Source organism: Nelumbo lutea, chromosome 6, assembly GCF_056320005.1.
Source record: "Nelumbo lutea isolate HS-2025 chromosome 6, American lotus-T2T, whole genome shotgun sequence".
Taxonomy (NCBI): Eukaryota; Viridiplantae; Streptophyta; class Magnoliopsida; order Proteales; family Nelumbonaceae; genus Nelumbo; species Nelumbo lutea.
In genome coordinates this window covers 27,018,352-27,024,425 of record NC_142689.1, presented here as the reverse complement: position 1 = coordinate 27,024,425, position 6,074 = coordinate 27,018,352, and the positions used below count along the sequence as shown (strand labels likewise).

Here is a 6,074-nt window from a genome sequence, read left to right as displayed (position 1 = left end):
TTTTTGTATTCTGCACTTATATCAACCTTCGGTTAAATCTCTCTCTCAAAAAAAAAAAAAAGTAAAAAAGAACAGAGTCAAATGCACAGAGTATAGAGAGATGCTTCTGCATATAATTAATATGAATTCTGTGCAGTTTGGCAAATTGCACATGGCCATGGGCCTTCTTTTGTTTAAACAACAAGAAAATAAGGTGTGGTATCTGAATTCAAGGGAATCAACTTCTCTATGAGTTAAGATAACTGCTACCGTATTGTGTTAGATCCAGCTAACAGCCAAGAGTGCTCCCCATAGTAAACCAATAACCCATACACATGGCTAAATTCTTACTAGGGAATAGGATCCGATCCTTGAACTTGAACTCTGGTTTTTATCAAAATCGGTTCTAGTAATATCAAGGTTTCAAGACTTGTCTACTAGTGTTCTTGTTGTTTCAGAGAAAATCTTTTCTCAAGCTAAATATGCTTTCTGATGATTGGTGATTGTATAAGCCAACTATAACTAAGTTGTGTTTTTTTAATATTCGAGCAATTGAGTGATAGATAAGGTAAGTAGGATGCTCTTGATGCTTACTTTCATGTTGAGCATGATAAATTTCTTTTTGCCTTTTGGGCTGTTGGGAGGGTGTTATTGGCTAGGGATGGCAACGGGACAGGTATGGAGAGGGTTTTGTAGTGTCTCTCTAAATCTCCCAACCCATATTTACCCCAAAACCCATAAAGGGTTGGATTTTGAAAATCATTCAAGGGAAGGGACAGGTTCGATTTAGAACCCATATCTAATTTCCTATTATTTCTTATTATATATAAGCAATAAATAAGTAAAATAACACAAACAAACAACTAAATTTTCAATTATTTGATCAAGAACATTAACATAATATAAACTATCAATTATCCTTCACATAAAATTCAAACTTTTATTAAATTTAACTTCTAATACATAAATTTTATTGCTTTCCAACAATATGCGGGTCCAAGAGGGTGGGGTTTAGCCTAATACCATACCCATATGGATTGTAGAATCCCAAAACCCATCCTTCAAGAGAAAAACCCGTCAGAGCGGGCACTCATTGGGTAGGGTAGAGATTGCAATCCCTAGTTATAGGTAAATGCCCAAAAGGAAGAGCTTCATATGTGATTAAATATACATTAGTTGCACAAAATTTATATGTTTTCTTATATTAGGCTGAAAATTTCACTAGTTTAAATGCATGAGTGCAAATGGGCTGAGTATAAATTCTGGTTTAATTTTGCTTCAGGTTTAACCTTTGTCTTGTTTGTTTGTAAAAAGTAAAATAGAAAGTAAAATGGTGTGGTTCCATCCAATAGAATGGAAGTAGGAGGATTGTTTCCTTAGGAGTGAGGTAGGAAGCAATATATGGTGTCCCTACTTATATGAGAGAATTGAGGTATGAAGAAGATAGTACAAATTTTGCATCAGTTTTTGAGATGCAAATTTTACACCCCTAATGAGTGCAATTGAGACAAAAGTATAAATTTTATATCAGATAGGGATGTAAATCATGGTTATTATAAACAAACAGAAATACAAAACTGAACTGGATGCAATATTTGCATCTGGTTCAGATTTGCACTGCAACCCAAGGTAGCCTTACTCTTGAGAAGTTCTTTTAACTTTTCAAAGTAATTTGCTTTTAAACCGCATCGGTTTTACATAATGCTTGCATGTGTGGTGGAATCACTCTGTCTTAATGCTATTTCATGGCTCGTATTGTTATTTGTTAGGTATCAGAAAGGAAAAGATAGAGAAAACAACCTACTTATACGAGGTTGTGTTGGTTTGAAGGTGATGCACCTGTTCTGCATTTCCTTTGACTTTTAATTGTTCAGATTTCAGAAAAGCAAATATCCAATATCAAAGCAGCAAGAGCTGGATGACCCAATTATTAATTGGTATAAAACCTGCATTTCCTTTGACTTTTAATTGTTCAGATTTCAGAAAAGCAAATATCCCAATATCAAAGCAACAAGAACTGGATGACCCAATTATTAATTGATACAAAACCATAGAACATGAAGTGACATAATTGGTTAATTCCACCAGAATAAACTTGTCCTTGTAACCGTTCAGCACTTTCAAGCTTCTTAAGATTGTTAGAGCTTTTGCTTGTATCAGAGATGCCACAGTAGACTTCCCAAAAATAGCTGCTAGCACAGTCCCAGAAGAATCCCTCAGGATAGCCCCAAAACCTGAGCGTCCCAAGCACAAAAAGCTACCATCAACATTTAATTTAAGGAATTCTGGCCTTTGTGCTTTACAAAAAACAGCTATCCTTGCTTCATTGCCTAGATGCTGACGAGAAGAACCTTGCAATCTGACTTGGGAAACATTTAATAAAGTGCTTTCATGTAAAAATACTTTTGTAAAGGTGCTTTCATAAAAGTACTTTTATAAAAAAACTTCTATGTTTTCATAAAAGTGTTTTCGTAAAAGTACTTTCATAAAGTGCTTTCATGTAAAAGTGCTTTTGTAAAAGTTCTTTTGTAAAAATATTTTTATAAAAGTGTTTTTGTAAAAGTTCTTTTCATAAAATTACTTTATAAAATTGCTTTTGTATAAAATTCCATGTGAACACGTAAGTTAAAATATATTTTAGTTCACTTTATCTCAATGAAATGTGGCATGGTGGTTTGGTGAGTATAGATAGTTACCCAACCCATCTTGACCCGTGCAACCCAACCCATCATGACCCTAATGGGTACCCTCAACCCAACCCACCCTAGCCCTTTTTCCACTGACCCTAATGGGTTACTCGACCCATATTGACCCACCAATAGATTGAGTGGGTATGGGTGGATTCCAAGGTGGGTGAGTTTGGTGTGTCAAATGGGTTGGGGTCAAGATTGCTAGCCTACGAGTGAGTACCACCCCCTACTGAGTAGAATAAACCCTAAAACAAAGCATGATAATAGTTGTAAGATATATGTAATAAAAAAAATTATAGAAAAAATAAATCTTGATAACCTATCAACCACTAATCACATCAACATAATCAGCAAGATATTGAACGCCTTGAAGCTTTGTCCTAGAAGCACCAAGATATTGAACACCTCCAATCAATGTTAGTGCAACTAAAAGTTGAAGTAGCAATGCGAATGGAAATAAAACCCATTAGTTTAAGCATTCAAAAAAGAAAAAGAAAAAAGAAAAAGCATGAAACATTTCATGTACAACAACATTATCTAGTCTTTTCCATGCACAATCTGCAAAGAAAGTCACATTTTAATCTTCAAAATACATAATAAAGAAATTTGAAAGTGAAACATCACTTGCAAGCTTAACGAAAACAATCCAAAAACTTGTGGGAAAATTCCTTGGAGCAATGAGAGCATAATTGGCTATAGTTGTTCCTGTAGGATGTAAATCCAACTTTAACAATAGTTGTTGGCATGGCTAGAAAGGGGATAGTTGAAGTGCTAGGCCATGATCTGCCAAGCTACAACCTCACCTAAAGTAGACATCTAGAATATTAGGAACTTACATAGTCATAAAAGAAAATGAAAGCAACATCCCACCAAGCATCATGCAACGTAAAACAACTAAGAAATTAAAACTCAAGTTTTCTACGTCATTACTACAAACATATGATGCAAAAACAACATGCAATGGTAGTAAAAATAGAATGCCTCCAATTCGAACTTGCAAAACACAGATGAAAACAGGGTTGCAGAGGATAGCTGAAAAAATGGATTGAACATGAATGTTCAGGGGAGTCACATGTTTTGGTTGCATTGGGGTCCTCTCGGTCAAGAATATTCAGGGTCCTCTTTTTGTTTGCCTTTCCATTGATTTCATAACTCCTCTTGCTGTTTTGGAGTCAAAATGAGAGGAAAAAAATTAAGAATAAGAATGGAGCGGAGACCCTGTTTTGGTGTAAAAATCAGATGAAGAAGAATGAACACATACATGCCTTTTTGATTGAATTAGTTCACGCTCAAACTTCTTGGTCACCTAAGTCTAAAATACCTACACTATCCTCTTGTTTCTACTCCGTGGATCTCAAGGCTCCTGCAGAGTTTGCAGGTGAACATAGAGAGAGATTAGCAATCGAAAAAGAAAGAAAGAAACTCAGCTATGCCGTTCCTTGTTCTCTTTGTCTTGAGAAAAGACAAAAAGGTTGGAGGGCGAGGGACATTTTGGAAGGCCAAACATCTCTAGCCTCTGATTGGATTTCATTACATTTACGTGGACTCAAAAAAAAAAAAATTGAAAAATATAAAAAATACAAAAAATTAGAAAAGGGAATTTCGATCATGAAGAGACGTGCTGACATGGTATGTCCAATTTCATTATATCATCCGTGCAATCCACCAAGTGAAATTTGAACAATAGAAACACATAAGAGTATATAACTGTTTAATATTTTAATATTTTAATAATTAATTGGACTGAATTCGACCTGAGTTGGTCAATTTTCTAGTATTTCCTATTTGCTTTGGTTTTGCAATTTTCAACTCAACCAGATCAGTTTCGATTTGGTCTGACTATATATATATATATTATTTTTTAAATATTTTTTAATATAAGAAAGTTTGAAAATTAACTTGGTTAGGTCATGAGTTTGGGCCTATCCTTGAATACTCCTAATTTCAGTTAAATTAATAGTCTCAACTCTATAAGTAACAATAGTCTAATCTCTAATAATTATTGAAAATTTATAGCAAAAATAAATAATTATTGAAAATAAATTTATAATGAAAATACAATACATATCTAATAAAAATACAGTAAATACTAAATATATATATTAAATTAGTCAATAAATAGTGTTATCTCAATTAATAGTTTAATCTCTAATAAATATTAATCAATAAAATATCTAAAATACAGAATTACTAAAAGTAGATTTATCACAAAATACAATAAATATGATAAATTAAATTTAAAAAGTTAAATAATATTTATTTAATCTCCAATAATTATTAACAATTTAATGTTAAATAACAAAACAAAAATAGATATGAATAATTAATGAAAACATATTTATCAAAAAAATATAATAAATAATTACTAAAAATAAAGCAAACATTAATTTTAGTATATATATAAATATATAATGAGTACATTATTATTGTAAAATTATTATTAATAAATATGTTTTTTGAAATTTATTTTCTATAATTATTAATGATATAAGTGAAATTAGTCATATACAATACTATTTAGTTATTTAAATAATATTGTTATCTAAAATTTTAAAATATTAATTATTTATTGAATTTAATAATCCAAAAAATTATAATTAGTACTATTATTACATAATTCGTCCTTAATTTTGTAAATTATTAAACTATTATTATTAATATGAATATGATAATCCATTCAATGGACCAGATATGTCCAATCCAAAACCGATCCATTGACACCCTTACGCTATTTTAAAGCACAGAAATTTTATTAATAATAATAATAATAATATGGTTTGAAAAATACGCATAGATGTTTTGAATTGTAGTTCTCACGTGTTTGGAAAAATTTTTATTTGTTAACGGGAAAAAATCAACTTTCCGTTGCCGGGAATTGAACCCGGGTCTCTCGGGTGAGAGCCGAGTATCCTAACCAACTAGACTACAACGGAATGACACTTATCATCCAAATATTTTATCTAAAAATATTTGAACTAAGAAATACTATTTTGAGACAGAATTGTAGGATAGGTGGGATAAGTGTGCACCATGCACCACATTTCCTTTACTGACCACTTCGAACTTGATGAAAAGGGGCCCAAAAGCACTAATAAAGGTTTAAAGATGCCACGAGGGAACAAGGATGCCAATAAGTTGGGCTAAGTGGTAGACCCACACTGAACTTGGGTTTAATCGAAATTTTGGATTGGGTTTTGATTGCTAAGTGGTAAACCCAAACTGAACTTGAGTTTAATCGGAATTTTGGATTGGGTTTTGATTGATTGAGACGAATTGAATCCGATTCGTTGACATTATAGTATTGAAATCTTTGGATATATAGTTTTGGTTGAGCACTCTATATGAGACGGGTTGGGTTGGATTCGATATCCTTAGATGTCAGGATTAATCGCTTTTGTAGATTAA

General features: G+C 32.2%; 1 non-coding gene across 1 annotated transcript; it reads right to left on the bottom strand.

The window, feature by feature from the left end:
- Positions 1–5,529: 5,529 nt before the first annotated feature.
- TRNAE-CUC (transfer RNA glutamic acid (anticodon CUC)) lies at positions 5,530–5,602 on the bottom strand. The gene has a single exon. It is a non-coding gene; the product is annotated as a tRNA-Glu (tRNA).
- Positions 5,603–6,074: the final 472 nt, after the last annotated feature.